The sequence below is a fragment of the Phocoena phocoena genome, chromosome 4 (genome assembly GCF_963924675.1).
Source record: "Phocoena phocoena chromosome 4, mPhoPho1.1, whole genome shotgun sequence".
NCBI classification, from domain to species: Eukaryota; Metazoa; Chordata; class Mammalia; order Artiodactyla; family Phocoenidae; genus Phocoena; species Phocoena phocoena.
Window position 1 is genome coordinate 68,203,392 of NC_089222.1, and position 27,627 is coordinate 68,231,018.

The 27,627-nt window shown below is 38.0% G+C and overlaps 1 protein-coding gene across 1 annotated transcript in view; it reads right to left on the bottom strand.

The window, feature by feature from the left end:
* Window positions 1–27,627, bottom strand: part of P3H2 (prolyl 3-hydroxylase 2) — a 155,781-nt gene that overhangs the window by 63,056 nt on the left and 65,098 nt on the right. The gene's annotated exons all lie outside the window — the stretch shown is intronic.

Here is a 27,627-nt window from a genome sequence, read left to right on the forward strand (position 1 = left end):
CTTCTTTGGGAATTTAGGGAGAAAAAATCTTCTTTGGGAATTTAGGGAGAAAAAAACTTTCGGTGGCAAAATATAGACAAAATATAGACAATAGATAGCTGAGTTATGAGGAGCACTTATTACTTACAGGTGAGGAATTAGAAAGAGATAATGAGAAGAATATAATACGTGCTGGTCTTTGAGGGAAAGCGTGATTTGGCTCTGAGGAGTGGATGCTCAGCAAAGGTTTGCTAAACTAAAAGAATGAATGGGTGAACAAATAAATACTTATTTCAGGTCTACATGAAATTGGAGAATTTTTGGAATTTTCTTTTCATTGAAATTCCATTCTCCAGTTGTATCCGAATAATTTTTATTCTTTCTGAGAGAAAAGTAGACAGGGGACCAAGAGGTACGGTTATGTGAGAAAGCATATCACTGGGGAAAGAGAGGTAAAACTACATAAAGGAAGGGATACTTGAGATCAACCTTGACAGATGGATAGGGTTTGACAGCTGAAAATGGAGAGAAAAACGTATTCTAGGAGAAGTAACTATAACTGAGAAAAGCATGCTATGTATTGACAAAGAAGTTCTAATTGTCTGCAGGTGAGGTTGATGACGGGGAGAGTGTGAATGTACTCGAATGAATGAATGTAGACAACAGCCCTAAGCCCCCAACATCCCCTGTGGCTTAAGTCAAAATGAGGGGCTCACTGTTTTCTATGCCATTCATGGGGGTCTTGTGGCTTCTCCAATGCCTTGGTCTTAGCACGAGAGCCTTCTTCATCTATCATTCTGATCTATATCACTCTTCCCCATAGCCAGCAACATGCTCTCAAGCTGATATCTTCAGAACTGCAGGAAATTCTTTACTAGACTTGTGAGGAAGGAGACACTCAGGTAATGAAGAAAGTATGGGACCAGGACACAGGAGACATGGATTCTAGTTCTTGGCAACTTGCTGAGTAAACTTAAGTAAGCCAATCAATATTTCTGAATCTGTCACTTCTGTAAAATGAAGGGGTTGGGCCAGGTGATTTTTAAGATGACTTCTAGCTTGCTGTGTTTACATATTTAGATTTTATAAATTTTAAGAATGAAAGGCAAAAATAGTATAATCAACTTAATCCCTTTTAGAAACTTAATTGTGAAAAATTTGAAGAGTGTTTCAGTATATAACAAGCCTTACCCAGAGACCCTCTGGCTCACCCTCCCTTCACTCACTGAAGAATAATTCATTCCCATCCCATAAGGGACTGTATTCCACAGTAGAAATAGCACTTATCTAGTTCGGAGCTTGCGATGAACTCTCTTTGTCTGTCTTACTCATCCCCTTTTGACCAGCCTAGACCTACTCCTCACGATGAAAGATCTACTTGAGAATGGGTCCCACATTTCTGATCTTTCCTAAACTGGCATCTTTAGGATCAGGTTTAGTTCAGCATCATTGCACTCACTGGGCCCATCATACAGAGGGTAGATTGAGGCCCTCACTACTTTAGCCTTTTGGGTATTCCCGGAATGAGCCAGTACCTTTGGAGAACCACTTCAGACAAATCATAATGGCTATATTCTTGCCTGGCCTTAAATTCTGCCCGAAGGATAGGACCGGAGATGAATGGTCCACTAGAAGTAAGCAGTTAGAAAAATCTGGATAGAGAAGTTTGTGTGTATGTGTGTGGTGGGAGGGAGCAAGGAGGGGAATTTGCATTCTGCTTTTTGAATGAGTGTTTTCCCTTGGAATTCAGGCATGCTGGTAGGTCTCTAGTAAATACACTTGCTCTTTAGTTTGTTGTTCTGTCTCTCAATCCTCTTAGTCAATCATCAGTCACTCTATCTCTGGCTCATTTATCCTAAGGGAAAGAAATCCACAACAGAGTTCACTGGTGGGATTTCCTGTTCTTCTGCTGATTTCAGTGTGTGGTAAATCTTAATCTTAGTTTAGTTGCCTGGTGTGTTTAATGGGAAGAACAGTAATGCTTAATTTTTATTCAATGTATCTTATTTTTTCACCTGGAATATGATTTGTGGAAAGAATGACAAGTTCATAAGTTACAAATCTAACATAAATTTACTATATTCCCACTGCTTTTTCCATTGAATCTCTGCAATGGAAAAGACCATAAGAGTCACTTGGCCAAACCTCCACCCTCTCTTCTGGTGCTTAAATCCTCTGCAAAGTTCTGTCAGTGGTCATGTGACTTCTTCTTGAATACCCCCAGTGACAGGAAATTCATAGTCTTCCAAAGCAGCCCATTCCAGCTTTGGACAGCTCTGGCCATTCCAGTGTCCTTTCTTATGCTGACTAGAATCTCTCTTAAAATTTCTACCAACTCAATCCACTAGCCACGGCCATTCCAAATAGGTCTAAGGTAGCCCTTCAAATGTGTGTACAAAATCAATGAGTTCTTTCAGTAAAAAATCTGGTTCCTTTAAGAATATTTTTATCAGTGGCTACCGATATCTTAGATCTGAAGCCAGATAGGTGGCAGCACACTCTATTATGGGACCTGCCCCATCCTCTCTCTGTGTGTTCCCTTGAATTTGTTCTTTAACCCCTTTCCAGCTGTCCTGTCAGTCAGAAGTAGTCTTCTGTATCCTAAAGAATTTTGTTCAAGGAAGCAGTATATCATACGGCAATGTCATTTATTTTTCCTTCATAAATCAGGCAGCCATGGCTTGAGCAGTACAGTGAAATTCTACTTACAAGTATACATTTAAGCCACCTCAGCTGCTCTCTCAGGAAAGAAAGAAAAAAAAAAAAAACTATTTTATTGTTGGTTCTCCAGTTACCAAAGTTTGGGAATCATCCCAAAAAATATTTCAAAAGGAGATATTATTTCCAGAGGCTAAATAGCACACACATGGGATGCAAAAGGTTTGTTGATTCTATGGAGCCAGTAACAGCGTGGTAAATATATCTGACTCCTGACAATAACCAAAACAAGTCTCAGAGACAGCTTGGTTAATGGGAAATGGATTGAAAAAGAAATTCTCCTCTGGCTTTCTCCTTAGCACATTTACTGCCAGCAGTACACAGTTATGTGTTTGCCATGGAGCTACACCCCTAAGCCACAATGCATTATACATGTGGTATGAGTTGTTGAGTGCTGTTGATGCCACAGCCCCTGCTAGTCTTGGAACAGGAGGCAAGCTTTGTTTGTGGATACACAAGCAAACAGATGAATATTATAACTCTCCACAGTCTATCTCCTGAAAGGTTTCTCTCTTTCACTTGAACGATCTTGTCTTTGTGATTAAAGCCAAATTATTCGGGACACTGGAATGGTGAAAATTGGTCCCAAGCGGGCAGAAAGTGCTTTAATGCCACAGAAAACTCTGTAATGCCATAGACACATATTCCCCCATATATACACATACATATTAACTAAGTATAACCGATTCGAACAAGTCAGTGAAAATGAAGGCGTTCAGCTTATCTTTCCCATGAGTTATCAGGTGAGTGAAGACACAGTGGTCAATTCCATAGCCTTTTATGAATTTATCCTTTTACTATGAAAGCTTTTACATGCAGCTGCTCAGAGGTATATGAAACTTTACAAGGAAGTGTTATTTTACTCAGCAAAAATAATTTCTAATAAGAGGACATCTACTTTAAATTACTTTCTTAGCCGTTGTGGTTAGTTCTGCTAAACTAATTATTCACATTTTCTCACCAGTTCAATCTCACTTGTACACAGATGCACATTTCTGCAAAATAATGGTAATAATAATAATAGTAATAGCTACCACGCATTGTACTGCTGTGCTAAACACTTTAAATATATTATCACATTAAGTCTTCTTAACATCATTATAAGGTGAGGGGTAATAATCTCATTTTTACAGATGAGAAAAACAAGGCTTAAATGTTAAATATTTCAGGTATTTCTAGCTCTACTACTTCACACTGGTAGTTTACCTTCACACTATAGGCCTAAGGAGAAAATGAATTATAAGTGGTTGTGGATGTATTTCCACATGTTATCACTTGGATTGTTACACTCCTCTCTTTAAACAGTTCACTATTCTAGGACAGACTAAATATTTCTGTCTTTCCCTCTAATACAGATGTCTGTAAGCTCCTTGTGTGGTAATGGGCCAGATTACTATGGAAATAGACGCAGAAACCTTAATGCCACTGTGACTAATGTAGGAAGAAACCACTGGATTCTATACTACTTGTTCCTATCCAAAATACACACAGGAGACTTAGAACACCCAAGGAAATTTAGACTTAGCTTGACCAAGACCTCCCTTCAAAAAGTCAAGAGAATTGCCATTCATTCAGTAACTGGGAAGATTCAATACAGTCACTTCTTTGACCTGACATTTAAGGAAAGTTTAGCCAGACAAACAGAAGAGAAAAATCCACACGAGGAACTGGCCCTCCCAGAGTCTGTGAACACAGACTCCTCTCAGGCAATGGAGGTTACTGACACTGATATTACTTTAACCATGTTTTTCCCTAGAATAGACACCTATTTTTATGCCAAAATACAAGGTATTTCTTTCTAATCCAGAAGTACAATGTGAGAATCTCATATTCAGAATGGCTGGAGAGGTTAAGCTTAGTTTCCAGAACTGAGAAATGGTCAAAATACTCAGCAGCATTGGTTCAATGATTTAATGATTTAGTCTTACATGAGAATGTCCCTCTATCCTTACATCCATAAATGGCAGGATGCTTACAGTCATTCCCAACTCAGTTGACCCTTGAAAAACGCAGGGGTTGGGGACCCATCCTCCACGCAGTCAAAAATCCCATATAACTTTAGAGTCAGCCCTCCACGCAGTTCCCCCATACCTGTGGTTCAGCATCCTGGGATTCAACTATTAAAAACAATGTGCGTATAAGTGGACCCATGCAGTTCAAAGTTCTACGGTCAATTGTATTGTTAATTTGACACTTTGTAAGAAGACAGATGAGCTGGGTCTGTCTTCCATTTTGAGAACCTCAAACAAGCCACCACACTGCCCTCCTAGTTTCGATAAACTCATTAATGAAATAGCAGTGATGATTCCTACATGGTCTACCTCGAGGGGTTGCTGTAAGGGACAAATAGAAAAATCTATGTGACACTACTTAAAACTCACGTACACAAATACATACACCAGCAAACCCACGATTGAGGTTGCTGCAATTATTTCTATTTAAGTATGTCTTCTCTCCATCGTGATGACAAGAACTTGCCATATTTTCTTGTTATCTTGAGTATTTAGGACAGATGGGCATTTAGTGAATGTTAACGATAATCATGAGAATGAAATTAAACATGCCTTGCCCAGTGGACACAATTCTGCCAGTAGTCATGATTGCTGGCCGCAAGAGGTGGCACAAGCCTGAGGACTTTGATTAGAAAGGTTCACGGTTGGTCTACTTCTGTAATAAGGTAGGAAGCTATGACATTAGTTCAAAGTTTCTTCCATTAACTGTGGTGACCACCACCTCCAGAAAGGCTAAGCCTTCCACATCAGGTTTCTGGTGCAAACAAAGGTAGTGATTCAAGAAACCTGTATCACGTGTCTCCACCGCACCAGATGAAGTCAGCGTGCAAGTGGGTCATGTGGATAACGTAAAAGTCAAAGAGATTTGGGAGAAAGTAAAATCAATTAAAAGTAAAATCAATCCCCAAAATATTCCTTTTGGGGAACACTGGGAAAACTTTCCTAAGAGCCAAGTTTGCCTCTTCTTTTCCATCTTAATCCAACCATCTTATCCGTCCTATTTTTATTTAAGCAGCTTACTGGATCCCCAAATATAGTATCAGCAGTAACTTCAAAGAAGCCATGATGAGTCTTTCAAGGACTTACCCTCATAAGCATCATTTTTATGGTTGAACAGACCTGACCTCCTGGTCTCATCTTAAAAGTCAAAGCTTTCCCCTTTCATGAAAGCCTCCTATGTCTGATCAGTCCCAGCTACACAGCAAAGTTAAATAGGGTCACAGTTAAGTGTGGGTCTCTAGTGTGAAGCCCATCCAAGGGTGGGGTGATTTTTCCTGTGCGTGGTCTGGCTGGGCAGCTGCCACAGACACATGTTGATAATTTTAAGCCGCTGAAGTGCTTGAAGACTAACTGGCCTTTCAGAAAGGCTTCCTGAGGAGTCATTTTTCCAAGGAGGAGTGAACTCAGTCAAAAATGTAAAACAAAAGAAAGCAATGTCTACAGAATCCTAGTTAAAATGCTGGAGTGAAAACTGGCTGGTTCTGCAGTTGCAAGGAGCTTTTAGGCATACTTTAGTCCAAATCCCACAATTTTATAAAAGAAGAAACTGAGAACCATAAAACAGAAATGATTTTCCCAAAGTCACTTGGGAAAACTCCATCCCCAAGGCCCTAACTAACCATCTTTGACTTATACTATGCTAGTCTTCCAGATGTTTAGTCTAAATAATGCCTAACTACAGACTTCTGGAAACCCATGCTTACAGAACACCCAACATGAAAAGTTTCCAAATAATCAAAAATTTGGATTGAAAAATTAATATAACAACAAAAAACATCTGAGCAATTTCAGAGATTTCACACCTTTTATGTAAATGTTTTAATCTGATGGAGAGGTAAACACATCAGAAAGTACAAAAGTGTTTCCCTTTCTTACGCATCATTGTAGCTCATTAAAGTAATAATAACTTGCCTCTGCCTCTGCTTGTTTTTTAGCATTTCTTGAGCCTGGAAAGTGAAATTCAATTGGCCTGGTTCACTTTGTTTTTAAAGTCTTCCTTTTTTGATTTTTGGGATTTTCAACACTGCTATAATGCATAAATCCAAAACAAACACATTTTTTCTCACTTATAATTTCCTTTTTTAAAAAAGTAGCTTCTTCTTCTCTGCAAATATTTTATTCCTAGATTATGTAAACCCTTTCTCAACCAGTTTTTAAAAATAAAGTCCACACTTAAAGCTTAAATTGTACAAATTTGTAATATTCATACTGTCAGATGCCTATCTACCTCGCTACCCATCAGCCAGCCCATCCATCCATCCATCCATCCATCCATCCATCCATCCATCCATCCATTGACTTCCTTTCTGTTAGCCTATTTACTTAAAAATGAGATTCTTGAGAATTCTTATAATGCCTTCCTCATAGTATTGTTATAACAATTAAACTGAAATGAGAGCTTTGTAAACTGAACATATACAGATACTACTTGTTCTAATATTGTAGCCTGGTTCTTCAATCAGTGAAATGCATGGTCCTTCTTAGGAGCTCTGTGAAAATTTATTGGGTGTATAAAGCTATAAAATTAAAACTTTAGGCAGGGGGGGAAAATCTCTAAATTTTATTTAAAACATTTGGCTTTCTACAAGCCAAGCACTGTTTTAGGTGATTTACAAACATTAACTCATTTAATCCACATAACACTCTTATAAAGTAGGTGCTATTGTCATTCTCATTTATATATGGGGAAACTGAGGCACTGAAAGTAGAAGGAACTTGCCCAAGTTCATAGAGTTGGAAATAAGAGAGAACATAATTCCAACCCAGGCAGTTTGGCTCTGAGGCATGTGATTTTAAGCTATGATGTCTAATTCCTTGCCATTTAGCTCTGGAGAGAGAAAACCCCAAATAGATAATACCGTACTCTGAAGTATGGATGATATAAATTTACCTCTGTGTTCTATCCATAAGGACAACCAGAAAAGGGTATCACAGCCAGCTAATTCCACCCCTGTGTAAAATAACTAATGAGAGGAAGAATGGCTGGGTACCTGAAAAGTCTAAAATAGAAGAATTCACTGTGAGAAATTATGTCCATATAATGAAATATAAGATTATAAAGAAGGAAGTCATTACTTAACCTATATTGTAAATATTTGTTGTATTTTCAGTAACATAAAATTAAGTAGCTCTCTAAATAAAGTAGATGCTGTTAATATTACTGACCCTTAAATGAGTAACGGACTCAAACTACTAATTTCCAATCATTCCCTGCTCAGGATTTCATGTAGCCGTCTTCCCACTGGTTGCTGGTACATGTGTTTTGCACACAGGAGGTCCTCTGTTCTGGGTCTGAGCATACACCCTCCTCCCTGTTATCACAGAATACAGTTCTAAGACCAGGCTTCTGCTCCCAGCTTTGTCTATATTGCTGCCTGAGCCCTCTGTACTCCATTCCTTGGCTTTTCATTTGAAGTGGCTCTCCTATTCCTAGCAACAAGTTCCCTCCATTTCCACACATTTCCAGAAGAGTGACTGATAATCCCCATACCGTCCATGATTTGAAACCCAAATTTACAGTACCATGCCCAATAAGAGACAAATAATAAATGTTAGCCCTTTCCTTAAAGGGATAATTACCATATTTAGCAAAAGAATAGGAAAGCCACTCTCACTCAGAATACCCAGTAGTAATCTGTTTGTGTCCTACTTTAACAGAGCACAAAGTCAGGGTTAGGGGGTTAATGTAAAGTCAGGATTGGAAGGAACAGGGATACATGTTTAAAGAGCTATCCCAGCCAAGCCCTGGAGTCCAGAAATCCTCCACCTCTTCTTTTAAGTTGACACACTTGAAGGGGATGTTCCTTGTTAGATGTTTCCATGCTGAGAGGCTCTCATGGTGATGCACCCAGATCAGCAGCCATAGCTCAAACCAAGGGTCTTTTTGACCATAGGTGTCTTGGCTTAATCTTTGTAGTGCCCTGCATAGGGTGTGATATGCAGTGAATGTTCCTAGAATTAACTAAAATTCTATGATTCTTAGAATGGAGACCCTGTGTTCTATTATGACGTTATTATTATTTGGGGTTTTGTTTGGGTTTTCTCTTAGTTTTCTTACAAAGTCCATTCTTTAAAAGCCCAAAGATGTCTCTGAGGATATAAGAGAAGAAAATGATAATGTGTCAGGACTTGGGCTAAGCGAGTCTAGGGAGAGGAGAGTGAGGAAAGCAAGGAGAAATTTCCAGGAGCCAAGATGGTGGTAGAAAGCAGGAAGTTGCCACTAACTCACAATGTCCCTTACAGGCCTCTTTGATTTCTATTAGGTTCTTGCCAACTCCTAGAAAGCTGGCCTGTGTTTCTTAAGTAAATATTTTATTACCTCTTAAGGACAGAGTGAGGGTGGTTAATATTTACTGAGTATCTATTGTGAATTTAGCATCTTGCTGACATCTCACATATGTTATCTGATTTAATGGAGCTCTCAGTAACTGGGTACCAGAAGCTGGTGATCCCAGCAGCTGAGACTATTGATTCAATTAACCATGAAGCCCTTGTATCAGAGATAAACCTCTTATTTAATCTCTTGCTGATAATTATTAACAAGAAAGTTTTAGGGGAGCAAAAATATCCAGGGATTTTTAAGAACTGCAGACTGTTTCCCATATTTATTCTTAAATAGCCCCCAACTTGACAATTTCATTTGGTGAGAACTGTATGTTTACATGTCAAATTGTGGTCATTCCTTCACAACTGATAATCCTTTAGAAATGCCAATAGGCAATAGGAAATTGGGGACTTCCTTTTTTTTTTTTCTCTTTTTTCATTAAAGTATCTGATCTGTGTCTTGCATTCAACATAATTTTGGACTCAGAATCATATTTAATGACAAAATATTAGAGAATCATTATCCACAGTGCTATTTAACCCTGTTCTGGAATTTTGATCAATAAATCAAGGTATGACAAAAAATTATAAAAAAGACAAAATTTGTCACTACTTGAGGAACAAAAACAGTTTGCTAAACTGTTAGATTTAATGAGTTCAATCAAGTAGCTCTATAATAGACAATACAAAAAATGTTTAGTTTTCCTGTATTCCTTTAGTAAACAATTTAAATATATAAAGATAAAAGATAACATCTACAGATTGAATATGCAAACCTTTAAAACAATGACTTTTGTAAGTTATGTATTACAGCCATTGGAAGAACACTAAAATTTCACTAAAAGATAGAAAATATCTAAATAATCAGAAAAACAGTGAGTTTCTCTTAAACTTGACCAAATGATTCTGATGTTCCCTTGAAAAACTGAAAAGACCAAAGAGATAACGTTTTGAAAATCAAAAGCAATGAGGGCAAATTTGCTATAATAAAGCCACAGTAATGAAAATACTCTATTAGTGAGAGAAAATCGGACAGAAAATCAGTGGAACAAACTAAATAGCCCATAAATAGATCTTAGAATATAAAGGAACTTAATATAGTAAGAATGAGGCAATACCAATCAATGAGAATAGTATGTGAATCCAGTTAATGATATTCGAAAAACCGTTGATTATTTAGAAAACATCACTTTGACCTTAGCCTGAGATCAAACTAAATAATAAACTGCAGATGGAGTAAAGAGTTATAGGCACTAAAATGCATTTCAAATTATATATTTAAAAAATCTAGAATAAAATGGATGCAAATCAATAAAATTAGACATGAAAAAGGAGAAATCACAAGTGACACTTCAGAAATACAAAGGATTATAAGAGACCACTACAAATAACTATATACCAATAAAATGGACAACCATGAAGAAATGGACAAATTCTTGGAAACGTACAATTTTCCAAGACTGAACTAGGAAGAATTAGAAAATATAAACAGACCTATCACAAGTAATTAAATTGAAACTGTAATTTAAAATCTTCCAACAAACAAAAGTCCAGGACCAGATGGCTTCACAGGTGAATTCAACCAAACATTTAGAGAAGAGCTAACACCAATCCTTCTCAAACTCTTCCAAAAAATTGCAGAGGGGGGAACACTCCCAAATTCATTCTACAAAGAAGCCACCATCACCCTGATACCAAAACCAAAAAAGATATCACAAAAAAAGAAAACTATAGACTAGTATCACTGATGAACATAGATGCAAAAATCCTCAACAAAATACTAGCAAACAGAATCCAACAACATATTAAAAGGATCATACACCATGATCAAGTGGGATTTATCCCAGAAATGCAAGGATTCTTCAATATATGCATCAATCAATGTGATACACCATAATAACAAATTAAGGAATAAAACCCATATGATCATCTCAACAGATGCAGAAAAGCTTTTGACAAAATTCAACACCCATTTATGATAAAAACACTCCAGAAAATGGGCATAGAGGGAACCTACCTCAAAATAATAAAGGCGATATCTGACAAACCCACAGCAAACATCATACTCAATGGTGAAAAACTGAAAGCATTTCCACTAAGATCAGGAACAAGACAAGGATGTTCACTCTCACCACTCTTATTCAACATAGTTTTGGAAGTCCTAGCTACAGCAATTAGAGAAGAAAAAGAAATAAAGCGAATACAAATTGGAAAGGAAGAAGTAAAACTGTTACTGTCTGCAGATGACATGATAATATATATTAAAAATCCTAAAAATGCCACCAGAAAACCACTAGAACTAATCAAAGAATTTGGTAAGGTTGCAGGATACAAATTTAATGCACAGAAATCTGTGGTATTCCTATACACTAAAACCGAAAAATCAGAAAGAGAAATTAAGGAAACAATCTCATTTACCATTGCAAGAGAAAGAATAAAATAACTAGGAATAAACCTACCTAAGGAGGCAAAGGACTTGTACCCAGAAAACTATAAAACACTGATGAAAGAAATCAAAGATGACATAAAGAGATAGAGAAATGTACCATGTTCTTGGATTGGAACAATCAATATTGTGAAAATGACTATACTACCCAAAGCAATCTACAGATTCAGTGCAATCCCTATCAAACTACCAATGGCATTCTTCACAGAATTAGAACAAAAAATTTTACAATTTGTATGGAAACACAAAAGACCCTGAATAGTCAAATCAATCTTGAGAAAGAAAAACGGAGCTGGAGGAATCATGCTCCCAGACTTCAAACTGTACTACAAAGCTACAGTAATCAAGACAGTATGGTACTCCCACAAAAACAGAAATATAGATCAATGGTACAGGACAGAAAGCCCAGAGATAAACCTACACACATATGGTCACCTAATTTACGACAAAGGAAGCAAGAACATACAGCGGAGAAAAGACAGACTCTTCAATAACTGGTGCTGAGAAAACTGGACAGCTACATGTAAAAGAATGAAATTAGAACACTAATGAACACCATACACAAAAATAAACTCCAAGTAGATTAAAGACCTAAATGTAAGACCAGACAGTATAAAACACTTAAAGAAAAATATAGGAAAAACACTCTTTGACATAAACCACAGCAAGATCTTTTTTGACCCACTCCCTAGAGTAATGAAAATAAAAACAAAAATTAAAAAATGGGACCTAATGAAACTTAAAATCTTTTGCACAGCAAAGGAAACCATAAACAAGACAAATAGACAACCCTCAGAATGGGAGAACATATTTGCAAATGAAACAACAGACAAAGGATAAATCTCCAAAATATACAAACAGCTCATGGAGCTCAATATCAAAAAAAAAAAAAAGTCCTATTAAAAAAATGGGTGGTGGGGCTTCCCTGGTGGCGCAGTGGTTGAGAGTCGGCCTGCCAATGCAGGGGACGTGGGTTCGTGCCCCGGTCCAGGAAGATCCCACATGCCGCAGAGCGGCTGGGCCCGTGAGCCATGGCCGCTGAGCCTGCGCGTCCGGAGCCTGTGCTCCGCAACGGGAGAGGCCACAACAGTGAGAGGCCCGCGTACCGCAAAAAAAAAAAAAAAAAAAAAAATGGGTGGAAGACCTAAATAAACGTTTCTCCAAAGAAGACATACAGAGGCACATTAAAAAGATGCTCAACATCACTAATTATTAGAGAAATACAAATAAAAAGTACAATGAGGTATCACCTCACACCGGTCAGAATGGCCATTATCAAAAAATCTAGAAACAATAAATGCTGGAAAGGGTGTGTTAAAAAGGGAACCCTCCTACACTGTTGGTGGGAATATAAATTGATACAACCACTATGGAGAACAGTATGGAGGTTCCTAAAAAACTAAAAATAGAACTACCATATGACCCAGCAATTCCACTACTGGGCATATACCCTGAGAAAACCAAAATTCAAAAAAGACATGTACCACAGTGTTCACTGCAGCACTATTTACAATAGCCAGGACGTGGAAGCAAGCTAAATGTCCATCGACAGATGAACGGATAAAGAAGGTGTGGCACGTATATACAATGGAATATTACTCAGCCATAAAAAGAAACAAAATTGAGTTATTTGTAGTGAGGTGGGTGGACCTAGAGTCTGTCATACAGAGTGAAGGTAAGTCAGAAAGAGAAAAACAAATACCATATGCTAATGCATATATATGGAATCTAAAAAAAAAAAAAAGGTACTGATGAACCTAGTGGCAGGGTAGGAATAAAGACATAGACATAGAGAATGGACTTGAGGACATGGTCGGGAGCGGGAAGCTGGGGTGAAGTGAGAGTAGCAGCGATATATATACACTACCAAATGTAAAGTAGTTAGCTAGTGGGAAGCAGCAGGATAGCACAGGGAGATCAGCTCCGTGCTTTTCGAAGAGCTAGAGGGGTGGGATACAGAGGGTGGGAGAGAGGCTCATGAGGCAGGGGATATGGGGATATATGGATGCATATGGCTGATTCACTTTGTTGTACAATAGAAACTACCACAGTATTGTGAAGCAATTATACTCCAGTAAAGATTTATTAAAAAAAAAACCAAAAAAAACAGATTTTGAAAAAATAAAATACATGTGAATATTTCTTATACCTACATAAGGATAATTTTATTATGCTTAGAAGTGATGGAAGACACAAGTAAACTGCAAATCAATTAAAATACTAAATACCCTAAAATAAACTATAAAACAACTAGAATAAAATATTTGTAGACATTTCTGATTTCTATAACAGAAGACATCAGTAGGAAAAGCTTGTCAATGTGAACATACACAAACTAGAAAAAATAAACCCTTATGTATACCTAATAACATAATCATGTGGGAGAAATATTTTTAAACAAATGTTAGCATCTTAATATACATGGAGTTTTTGTAACTTTTAAGCAAAAATCACTAAAACTCTAATAAGTATCCCATAACTCACAAAGAAACAAATGCAGGTTGGTAACGAACATTTAAAATTTCAGCTAAGATTTGTAACAAGCATTTTAAAAGTTCGACTAGAGATAGCTGACCAATACTCACTAAAAGTGCCAAGATCATGAAAGACAAATACTGACTGAGAAACTATCAAAGTGGAGGAGACTAAAGGGACATACCAACTAAGGGACATACCAACTAATACAATGTGTGATCTTGGACTGGATCTTGGAGCAGAAAAATGACATTACTGGAAAAATTGATGCAATTGGAATAAGTCTGTAGTTAATAGTATGGCATCACATGTTAATTTCCTGGTTTTGACAATTGAATGTACCATGGTTATGTAAGTTGATAAAATAAGGAGAAATGGGTAAAGGATATCTTATTTTTGCAAGATGTCTGTCGTATTTTTGCAAGCTTTCTATAATTCTAATATTTTACTCAAAATAAGAAGTTAAAAAGAATTAAGTCACCATGTGACTAAAGGGGAAGAAAGAAAGCATAATAAAATGTGTTGTATGCTATCAATAAAAACAAACTGCAAAGTTTTTCTTGGGGAAAAAATAGCTCAATTACATAAGAAACAAAGAATTACAAACAAGAATTAACAAACCGTATGGTTTAAGCAGTTTACAAAAGAGTGCAGAAGCCCATCTAGCCTGAAATCCCATGTTTATGTTTCTTTTCGCAAGCAGAAAGGAGTAACATTCATATTCTATCACTCAAGATAAAGAGGTTTTCCCCCTTTCAACAGTTTTGTTCTTTTACAGTCAAACATTCAATAAACAGAAATTTGCATACAATGGTTCCCTTGGCAACCAGGGAAGCTCCTGTTTTCTGCTTTTGGGTATATATTTGATTTCCTAACACAGTTCTCCCTACAATTTCAAGCTCATATTATGAAATACTTTTTAAAGTGATATTCAACCGAACAAAATGTTCTAAAAAGATTTAATGTTTTTCCCCATCAAGTGGTAACGTAAGACTCGGCATGATGTAAAAGCATGTAAAGGAATTTACATAGACTTCTAAGTAACAGTGCTGTGCAGAGGGCTGATTTAAGTAGCTGATATACTTAATCACGTATCAATAATTATTCCTCATAATCTCAGTCAAAAGTCTGATGTAGTAATGATGGTGACACTCAAAAACCCTGACAGCCAGACTTGCGTTTTCTGTGTTGGTATTCCCTCTAGGTATATTAGGTACAGCCATTAGTGGTATAATATGACCAATGATTTGCCTCAGAATTTGGACATCATCTTTCACAATAAACATGGGAATTCAGCGGTTTCTACAGGATTGCACAGTTTCAGATATAAACAAAAATATAGGGAAATATTCACATATTTTCCAGGTGATTCCAAGCACTCATATGAAAAATTTGAAAACAAAAAGAAGCTAGACTCAAAGCTCCATACTGTTTGATTTCATTTATAGAAATTCTTGAACTGGCAAAACTTGAGGAACAAAGAGATCAATGGTTGTTAGGGACTGGGGGCAAGGGAGGGGATGAATATAAAAGGGCAGCGTGAGGAAATTTTGGGGGGTGATGGAACTGCTCTGTATCTTTTTTTTTTTTTTTTTTTGCGGTACGAGGGCCTCTCACTGTTGTGGCCTCTCCCGTTGCGGAGCACAGGCTCCGGACGCGCTGGCTCAGTGGCCATGGCTCACGGGCCCAGCCACTCTGCGGCATGTGGGATCTTCCCGGACCGGGGCACGAACCCACATCCCCTGCATCGGCAGACGGACTCTCAACCACTGCGCCACCAGGGAAGCCCTGTACCTTAATTTTGATGACAGTGATTACTTGACTCTATGCATTTGTCAAAAGCAATAGAACTGTACACCAAGAGTGAATTTCACTGTATGAAAATTCAAAATAAATACATTTTAGATATTTGAAAATATCTGACTGAATTATGTTTCTTTCTCCTCTCTTTCTCCTTCTCCTTCTTGTTTTGTTTCTAATTTGCTTCTTTAGCCATCAGGAATAGTTGTCACAACAAAGGACTTGGCATCAGAAGACCAGCATTTGACCTTTGACTCCTGCATTATTTGTTGCATGACTTTAGGAGAACATTTTAACTTCTCTGGTTCATTATATATAAAATGGTTATGAGAAGAATTGACACCGAACCCATCCCACTGTATTTAGGAACTGAGTGAGTTAATCAATATAACATCCTATAAACATTATCACATTTTATCTGAACATAAAGCTTATTACATAGGTAAAGTTTTAACTCACTAAAAATTACAGGGTCCTAAACAGTTAAATAATTTATTCTCTATTTTGAAATTTTGATTGCATTTTGGGGGACATCCTTTTTGTCACTCCGTTTTGATCCACCAGCTATGATCTATTTACCAATTCTCTGTCACCCATCAAGGAACCTATGGGTTTCCCTTTTACTTCTCCTATTTTGTTGATATGGTTAACATGCCCTTTGCCTTAATTTTCACTAAAAGGCAGCAGGGTTGGGTGTTGCACTATTGATACCTCAAAGTTATTCTTCTTTAAACAAAAGCAAGAACCATCTGTTGAGCTTGAGGGCATTTGGGAGATTTGAAGCAAACCCAGATCTCATGTAGGAATGTCTTACCAGGCTTTCTTCCCCTAACATGTGCTGCTAATTAGCACTGAGATTTGGAGTAGGGGAAGGGAACAAAAGGTATAAGCAGAATATGTGCTCAATTGTTAAGGAAGTTTAGTTTGTCATAGATGGGAAACTGCAGTGAAGAGTCCCTGGAAACTACCTACTAATAATTTTATTCTATTACAATCACCGTCTCTGCTACTGTTATACTTCTGCATCATTTGGCTTCCCATTTTTCCACTTTCAGAACAAAATTTACCTCTGAAAGTACTAGCGGTCACTACCACCTCCTTCCTACCTCTGTTCTTCTCTAATATGAAGTGGCAGTTTCTTTTTTACCACATGACTCTCCCTTTTCTTCCAAATTCCTTCTCACTGCTTTTTATGTCGTCTTTGATTCTCACTGTCAACTAATGATGCAGCCTACTTATCGCACGTGTCCCCAAACAAATAGTAAATGATGAGTACACACAGACTACATATATATGTGTGTATATATATGTATATATTCAAATATATATATTTAAATAAATAAAATACTAGTGAAATCCTATCAGAACAAGTGCCAAGAGAGTGATCTAATCATTTTGCACTTTGGAACTGTCTTGAAATGATTATTCCTTAATGACTAACAACATTTAAAGTAGTATATCACTTTATAGTTGACAAGCTGCAGCCTACAGATATAATTGCGTCATGCTTACTATAATCTTGTGAGATCATTCTTTTTTATCTCCATTTTAAAAATAGTAACATTGAGTCTCAGAAAGAATGTGAGAACTTATGATTGCATGGAGACAAGGCAGGGAATTCAACTCATAATCTAATGTCAAAACACATGCATCTCTATTCTTTCTATTTCTTCCTCAACCTCATTCACTCAACCTACTATTGACCTTTATTCAAAGAAAACAAAAGTAGTTCTTCCAAGTTTCCTTTGTAGAATCTGACCCAGGCCAGGGATATCCCGGTCTCTGCACTAGCACAGTGGTCACCCTGCTCCTGCCCTTACTATGATATAGACTAGGCAGTTGTCATGGTGTATTAGATACTTACATTGATTCATTTAAAAGCAAAGGCCTCCAAAAACATGGAAAATCTATGAACTGGGTAATCATTCTTTGAAAAACTAAGTTGACAACATTGGCAAGGTAGGAAGGATATATTTACTTGTAATATAATAAAATTTTTAACTAACAAAAAAAAGTATCATGGATTGGCAGATGCAAAAGCCCAAATAACCTAAGATAATAGTAATAATCTCTATGTGGTCTATTTTTTACTGTTTATTTTAGCCAGTCACATAACCCATTTTATTTGACTCTCAGGTGAAAATGGAGTATCTGCCCATTTTAAAGATAAAGACACCGTAGTTGAGTAATTTCTCTGAAGTCACACAGGTAGAAAGGAAAGAATTAAGGACTATAATTTATGCCTTTTCATCTTAATTCTAGGATCCTTCCACCAAACACACTGTCTTCCCTAAAAGGAGAAGTAAATTATAAGTCAAATATGCATTAGTGATTTTTTTTGTTTTTTTTTTTGTTTTTGCGGTTCGCGGGCCTCTCACTGTTGTGGCCTCTCTCGTTGCAGAGCACAGGCTCCGGAGGCGCAGGCTCAGCGGCCATGGCTCACGGGCCCAGCCGCTCCGCGGCATGTGGGATCTTCCCGGACCGGGGCACGAACCCGCATCCCCTGCATCGGCAGGCAGACTCTCAACCACTGAGCCACCAGGGAAGCCCCATTAGTGATTTTTAATATTACTGGATTATTACTTTTAGAAATTAGCATAAACTTCAGATTTCTCCCCAGAAGAATGCTCATGTGTACACAATTGTGCATACAATATTATGGATTTCATAGATCCCCAAGCCTCAACAAAAATATGGACTCTGAGGACAAATGACTGCTCTGGATAAAATCTTCAGAAAATAATAAGATACCGTGATCTGAGATTTTAGCAAATGGATTTTTAATATCAATCCTTTTCCCTCAGTCTCAATCTCCCGTACCTGTGCATCCTATGCGTTTGCATAGAATTGCTCTCTTCATATAGTTATTAATCAGCATGCTTTTTAAGGTTATTTTAAATTACTGATGCACATTAGTCATTTGAATTATGAATGTTGATGAGTCTACGGTAAGGCATTTTGATAAAATCAAATCGTAAGCAATTTAACTGTGGATGCTGTATCTAATTCTTTTTTTTTTTTTTGCCTTTTGCTTTTCTTCCGATGCCATATATTGCAGATATTCGATGTTTGTTACATGAAATCATGATTTAAAAAAAATAAGACAATGGATTATTCCCATTGCAGTGAATAAATAGAGGCCCTGAGCTTCTACACAGGTGGCATAAGGCTGGCCCTTGCCACAAGTACTCTTTCCTCCCTGCCCCGACTGTGATTTAGTGACCTTCAAACACACCCAGAAAATATTCTTGTGCCTCTTGCTTATGTACTCCATCTTGATCCCCAATAAAGGCACTTGCCCATGGGTCCTCTTTCTCTCTCGACCCCCCCAGCTGCTTGGTTGAGCTGGCCCCATTGATGCTCCCACTACATGACTCCCTCATGGCATGTAGTGCCTCTCTTTAGAAGCTGTGAATATAATAAACTTTGTTTTCCTGAACCTTGTTCCCTCTTGTGGCCACACCTGACTAACCATCTCATGAAAGAATGCAAAACACACTCAAATGGTTTCACAAAATGCTTATCTACAGCACCTAACGACATAGCAAGAGAAGACCTGGCACTGACATGGAATCCTGATTGGTCCCAAGCCTCATAGAGGCCATGAGTGAGTAACAAGGTAAGACACACAGAACCTTTTGGCACTTGAGCTGCTGAGGTCTCTCGCAGCCTCCTGAGCATCCGCTCTACCTCCAAACCTTAGGCACAGCCCGGCATTATCTCTATCACCTCCCGTGTCCTCCTAGATAACAACCTAGATATGCCCAAGAAAAACTAACTCCAGAATGGGAAAAAAAAAAAAAATGTAAAAGACACAAGCAGGAGTCAAAGAAAAAAGTTATCTAAAATAAAAGCTAAATATTTTTCAGTTCACATTCCCTCTAAAACTCAAGGGATGAAATAAGGATAGCAACTGGCATTGCAGCCTAGAGAAAGTTGTTCCTCTAGGATGCATTAATCATTGAAACCAGAGATGGAAGTGACTGCATAGGCCATTTATTTCTTCATCAAGGCAAGCCAGAAACATACCTTATAGTTTCCTCCCGAAGTACATACAGCATTTATCATACCCTGAATAGAGCCATATTCCACAATAATTCATATTTTATGGTCAAGACAGAGGTTAAGAGTTTGACGAATAAGCTATACTTAGTATGCTTCATTAGAACCTACTTTAAATTTTTTTTTTTTAACAATTGAGCATTATAAGGAAGGAAAATTTCATGGCATGCATGATGGTTGAGTTTTCCACTAATAGTAAGGCCCCTGAGATCCCTCCAAACATCATTGCCAGGTGTAGTTAAATGGCAACTGAGAGTTAAATGAAAGCATATATTCCATTTTAATAAGGGTGATTCTTTTCATTGGTATAGTGTTTCACGGACTGCAAAATTTAATGCATCTAATTTTGATATCATAACTTTATAAGATGTAGCATGCATTATCCTCACTTCCTCACTTACAGATGAGGAAACAGGCCCCAGAGATACTAGATTACTAGTTAGAAGTCTTATGGATTGTTAGTGGCAAAATCATCAGATCATTCATTCATTTTTTTTTTTTTTTTTTTTTAATATTTATTTATTCTTGGCTGCGTTGGGTCTTTGTTGCTGCACGCAGGCTTTCTCTAGTTGTGGCGAGCGGGGTTAGTCTTTTTTTTTTTTTTTGCGGTACGCGGGCCTCTCACTGTTGTGGCCTCTCCCGTTGCGGAGCACAGGCTCCGGACGCCCAGGCTCAGAGGCCATGGCTCACGGGCCCAGCCGCTCCACGGCATGTGGGATCCTCCCAGACCAGGGCACGAACCTGTGTCCCCTGCATCGGCAGGCGGACTCCCAACCACTGCGCCACCAGGGAAGCCCCATTCATTCATTTTTAAAACGTGTAAGTTCATAATATACACTAGGAATAATAGTGGGAACCAGGGATACAAAGATGAGGAAGACAGTCTTTGCTTCCAGGAGTTCCAAGTCCACCAAGAAGCATGCAAGGAACACACATAAGATTCTAAAGATAGACTACACTATATCCCCAAGAAGGCCTCCAAAATAGCATGGGCACTCACAGGAGGGAGGGATCAATATGAGAGATTATTTGAGTTGATTTTCTATTTATAGTGAACTTGCTTAGGGTAGAAAATAGGACTGATTCATTCTTTTTTATTTATGTATTTTTGTATTTATTTATTTTTGGCTGCATTGGGTCTTCGATGCTGCACGCGGGCTTTCTCTAGCTGCAGCACACAGGGGCTACTCTTTGTTACGGTGCGCGGGCTTCTCACTGCAGTGGCTTCTCTTGTTGCGGAGCACAGGCTCTAGGCACCCGGGCTTCAGTAGTTGTGGCATGTGAGCTCAGTAGTTGTGGCTCGTGGGCTCTAGAGCGCAGGCTCAGTAGTTGTGGTGCACGGGCTTAGTTGCTCCACAGCATGTGGGATCTTCCTGGACCAGGGCTTGAACCTGTGTCCCCTGCTCTGGCAGGCGGATTCTTAACCACTGTGCCACCAGGGAAGTCCCAGGACCTATTCATTCTTGTTTCTCCTCAGAGTCTAGAACATCCTGTAGGTGTTGGATGGATGAAATAAATAAAATGAACGCATTAAGCTGTCTGTTCCCTGTATTTCCTTTATGTGATATAGCTAAAATGATTACTGTACACTCTAGGATTAAGGAACAGAACAAAAACTCACTGGACTGTGGAGAAATGAGAAAGGTAACTATGGTTGCATTAGACATTTCTTAAAGGTGTATTCAGCCTTTTAATCCTTTTCCATGCAATGACTCAGCATTTGTGTATCGATGCCCATAGTAACTGGCACCACAGAAATTTGCCTTACAGTTTATCCCTGTAAGGCATTATGTATTATGGGGATGTTTCCAAGGCACTGACAGAATATTTAAATAGTTTTTATTGTGTCTATATTATGATTGCGTCTACAAATGATTACGTAGCTCATTTAATCCACAAACCTGAGTTCAAAAAAGGGTGATTTCGGGGCTTCCCTGGTGGTGCAGTGGTTGAGAATCTGCCTGCCGATGCAGGGGACACGGGTTTGTGACCCGGTCCGGGAGGATCCCACATGCCGCCGAGCGGCTGGGCCCATGAGCCATGGCAGCTGGGCCTGCGTGTCCAGAGCCTGTGCTCCGCAACGGGAGAGGCCACAACGGTGAGAGGCCCGTGTACCGCAAAAAAAAAAGGGTGATTTCAGGCTTGTAAGAGAGAATGCCAACTAATGGTTACTGAATCTGTCACTTGCAGAATAACTGGAAAATCAACCTGTTCCATCAGAGTCAAGACCTACAACTGGATCATCTTTTTGTAAGACATGAATCTGATCTGAATGGTCATCCAAGGACAACTGATGTATGAACCAAAGAAAAAAAAATCATATCCATCATATCCATTCTCCATGAAGGCAATGCTTTCATCTTCATGATCATGAACATGGAAAGTAGCATTTTTTGAGGTGTGGTGATGATTTTGACTTAAGACATGTGCATCTTTTAGTTTGTTGGCCTTATGCAAAGTAGCCTCAACTCAGAGCAAACTGAATTCTTGTCTGGAAAGCTACTGGCCTTGCAGATAGACTGGATATATTTCTATCATACTATATGCACAAAGTGAGTTAACCAATATGTGATCCATTCAACAAATATTTACTGAGTATCTACACACAGCTCGTATGTAATAGTCATAAATTAGGTTCCATTTGGTGGCTTGTGTGACCTTCAGGGAAGCACTAAAATCTGTGTTCAACACAAGTTCTTCATTTGTTATTTTCATACCCCGTTTCCTTTCAGCTTATTAAGAGTGCATTTTCACCAAGAGGGTGGGAATAAAGAGAAGAAAACTTTACTGCCTACTCAGCAAAATGTTTAAAATCTCAGTCCAATAAAGGGTTGTGAGAGGCTCACAGCTGGCTTCTACTTAGTGCAATTACAGAATGAAAACCAGCACTTTTGTCAGAGCCTGCTTAAAAGTTTCCATGCCTGACTTGCAAATGCTTAAAGGAAGTAACAGCTATTCTGCAACCTGAAAGGCCCCAAAGACCTAGGTCAATAGCTCAGCATCCGGTTTGGTCACTGTTTACCCTCCATTAACATTTTAAAACTTAAATTAAGTAATTTCTCCCAATTGCTTTTATATGTCCCCAAGGACAGAGAGAGACAATCTGCCTTTATTGGCCATAAGGACAATTCTGAACTGTTGAGTGGAAAGTAATACCATAAACAGAACTTAAAAATTCATGGTCATGGGAAGTTCAACTTTTCAAAATTTCTCAACATATCAGAAAGTAATTACTTCATTTTGATTACCTAGTTTTTTACAGTTTAGAATCACATATACACACAAAACACATTCCTCTAAGGGAAATACATTAATGATTAAAGTCTATAATTGCCTGGATGTCATCTGGCAATTAGGTGCTTTAAAGACAGTAAACTGGCCCCTATTTTCCCAGTGCAATGGTGGAGCAGTGGAGCGCGAGGAGGGAGAAAGTTATTTATTTTGTTGAAGACCCATCTGGAGTAGATCCTCTGATACGTAACTAACCTAGTAGACATAAACGGGAATCTCAGATTATGTACTGTGTTGGGGGCTGGGGATCACTGGGTATTTGATGCTTTTTTAAAAAACTGGTCAAGTCCATAAAGTTTATTGCACGTGTCCACGAAATTTCAGTGTAGACAGCAGAAAGTACAGTATTAGGAATCAGATGATATGGTTCCAAAATTTTTTTTCATTTGTTTACTTTGTCTCCTTGTCAGGACATCCTATGAATGTCATTTTGTGTGTGTGTGTGTGTCCTGGCCATCTGTCTCACAGAAGTATTGTGGGATATATCAAAATATATCAAAGTAGGTTACAAACTCTAAAGCTATATAGCAATGTAAGAGATTATTGTATTTAAGGAATGATTTTAAAGATTAATATGGCAACTTCCTTCAGAACAACCTACGAATAAAAACACCATATTTTCTATTTCATATCATCTCCAGTCCCAGTTTTAGTGTACTAAAACTTTCGGCCTGGATTCAAAGGAATGGTTCCTATTTCACATTGGCATAGTTACTGATACCTTTTAAGGGTATGTGGGATTCCAGCATGTTGACTGTTATTAGTAACAAGAGGCAGTGAAAATTTGTCCCCAGAGCTCCACATTCTGGAGAAAACTGGTGAACGCTTATGTTTGCTTTTCACAGAAATAAAAGAACACTTTGGTAGAAAGCCTGAGTAGGAAAAAAGGCTGATCGATTCTAATGCTAAAAATGAAGGCAGGTGGAGCTTTTCATTTGAAATTTAACCATTAGAGATAGTCATTATATATTTTTCCCCTAAAATAATCTCCAGTAACAGAGCAGAACCAGATACATGGCCTATTAGTGAAGGGCTGTGAAAGAAGAAATATAAGAAAGTGCTTGGAAATATATGGAATGAAACAATTCCAAAATCACTTTTACGGTATCACTATTATAAACGAATAGAGGTGTGTGTGTGTGTGTGTTTGAAGATGGAGTCTTACATTTATCACATTTCTAGTTAATTATAGTAAGGTCTCATCTGAGACTTATTACATGCCTTCATGAAATGCAGGCAGTTCTCGCCCACTAAGAACCAGAGCAACAAATCAAAATTAAGGAACTAGTGTCTCTAACATCCAGAAAGCCATGAGGATCCCACAGACAACTGGAGACGATGAGCCCACAGAGTGATGAGTGGAAAGAGTGCTGATTTGCTATGGGTAATTCACAGCTTTCAGCAACTTTTCATTCTTCTTGAACTAGTACCTTATGCTGGTGGAAGGGAGAACGGCAGCCTGTAAGATCTTTATTGGGAAAACATTATACCTCTTTCAAACCCTTATCCTGTTCTTGATATCAACCGAGTGTTTATGTCATGATTAGAAATGATAATGAGAATAATGATAATCAACCCCCAGCCGACATGCTCCACAAGTCCTCAGCAATGTTTCCCAGGGTTAGGTGGAGGAGGCTGAAGTCAAAGAGTGACACGGTGTCGGGGCTGAAAGGAAGCACAGAGGCCACCCTCTCTGATCTTCTCAAGGGGACACTGCAGCTCAGGGATAAATGGGGTGAGGATGGAAGGTTTGTTCAAGGTCCTAAGGGTCGATAGCAGAATCAGAGCTAAAATTCAGGTTTCTCACTAAAATATTCTTTCCACTGTACTCACAGTTTCCCTTTTAGTTTTCTAGCAATTGCAGGAAGAGGAGAGAGATACAGAAATATAACTAATTTGACTGCTAAGTCAGCAAGTTCATTTCTGATGGAAAAGGAAAAAAAATTAAAACAAACAAAAAAGCTTTGAAGGCAATAAGGCTTTGAATCTCAGTGTTATCAACTACTGGGCAAAGTACTAAGCCTCTATGATTCTTACTTGCTTGTCTACAGTTTAACTAGGATCTAATTTATGCTTATTTTCTCTTCCTAGTTTCTAGGACAATATTTTTCATTTAGTAAATACTCAGTAACTGGCAGTGCCTGAGGGAGGCATGATGCCTTAAAACAAATCTGGGGTTTTATAAAAACTCCAATCAATTTCCTCCTCTATGTCTGCATCTACACCACCACTGTACTGTCCAGGCTCTATGTGATCTCTTTCAGGGTTAAGGAGCTCATTGGATTAGATTTGACTGTGCTGCCCTGCGACTTTATAAAATCCTCCCATTCTGAGTGGTTCTGACTTCTCCAGGCATTTCTAAGAAGTCCCACCTTATTTCTTCCTTACACTCATTCCAAAACTTGAACACAGCTCTCAAATTCCCATGTTATCTTCCCCCCCCACCAGTTAAATTTTCCCATTTCTTAGAGCTAAGTGAATTTCCTGTCTTTCTTTCATCGGCAACTATTATGACTTGTGTTTCACGTACAGTGTAGGACAGGACATGCTACTGATGACATGAAGCAGCCCATCTAACCATGAGGTGGTTAATCATTTGATGACAGTTGTTTATCCTGTCCAAAGGTGGTCCAAAAATTTGTATAAATAACATGCTGCTAGCTGGACCTCCATGTGCAACATTCCTCTCATTTACTATTTTAGGTTTACAATTACTAACCAACTTCAGCTGGAGAAGACATTCCTTTTGTAATTTATGAACATTAGCAAAGCTACTGACTATGGGTCAAGGTCAGTCACTTAAATCGTTAGCATATGTAAATAGAGTAACCTGCCTTTATCTATGATGGTAAAGTTTTCTGGGAAGAAAACAATCCAGGCAACAGAGTTATTTCATAATTCAAATAATACTGACAATGCAGGTGGTCTTAGTGCATTGAGGTACAAACAGAAAATTGCATTCTTGCAATTTCATAAAGGCAAATGACATTTGGGGAAACTTTCTCCTTCTGAAACTAGAACACTCACATCAGCAGAAGGACAATCATAAACCACAAGTATTATTTTCTGATAATGATGAAAATTGTAATTTTCTCTTCTGAGTTCTATTTTTCTTGGTATATATTATCTATCCTATTATACACCCTTTTATGACTATCAGAGTAGGAATTGGTGAAATTCTATGTGGCACATTTCCAATTAAGAAATTCTTAGAGTCGGCATAATCATCAATCCGTTACCAAAAACTGCCCTAGTGATGCCCTGATAATCTACATAAATTCACGTTCCTCCTACCAGAGAACAATATAGGCAATAGAGAAAATAAAGTACAACATATTTCATAAAATATCTGCTAACTATGATATTCAAACTTTGAAATTATAATCTGCCCATAAAATGATGCTATTTTTTGAACACACACACGGTGAAGTAAAAAATTTTTCTTTTCTAGCAAATCTGCCTTGAAATCAGGTCTTTGTTACTAAAATTGGAGGTTTGGAATGTTATCTGGATGAATTCCAGGGAGAAATCAAATCAAAACAACAGAAATATCTTGCTTTACAGGCTTTCCCAGGTAATAATAAATTCTTAGCAAATAAGTATAACATTACAAAGAAAATTGTTTACATATTATTTTACTTTTAGCATATTGCACATCTGTTAAAGTATACGCAGGGTCCAAAAAATGTCTTTAAAATAAAAGCACAAACAAGGGAATGAACAGGTGTCCAACTCCTTTTTCGAGATATTTTGAAAGTCATCAGCCAATCCTTCCTCAGCACTAGTTAGAGGTAGAAGTTATTCCCTAGATACTCACCACCTTCTCACCACACTTCATAATCACGACACATTACATACTAGTTTCGGCTGAACCAGATGCCAAATGGGAGAAGTTTTACTGTACAGAGGAGTCAGCGTGGTGGAATAATACAGAAAATTTCAGCCAAGGCACATTCCCTCGGCTCCCTATTCCCTTACAGCTGCCATGAGGCTTCCTAGAATGCATCACACACAGCATACTGTTCTGACATCTGCCTCCCTGTGGTCCCAGTGAGAATTCTAAGAGGTTGATATATTATATTCCACTCAGGAGTGGAGAATGAGACAACTCACCAGGGACACTTGATTACCTCTGCAAAGGCACACATTTATCAACAGAGTGTATACACATAAAACTTCCAAAAATAATATTTATCGTAAGGCAGCTTAAAATAAAGACGTATATAAAAGGAAAAGACAGTATTAGAAGGAAAGACCAAACAAATACAGAAAGGAGTGATGAATTGTACCTGGAAAGTAAATTGGGAATCATTTATTCATTCCATAAGTATGGAGTAAAGCTCTACTAAATGTCAGGTAAGGCTCTTGTCACTATGATTTAGTGGAAAACAAAAAGTCTCTGCTCTCCAAAAGATGCAGATAAAGTGGAGATATATAATAACTAAGAAAACTGCTAAATCACTAAGATTATTATAGATATAACTTTTCAATATAAAAATTAAAATTGGATAGCGGGATAAA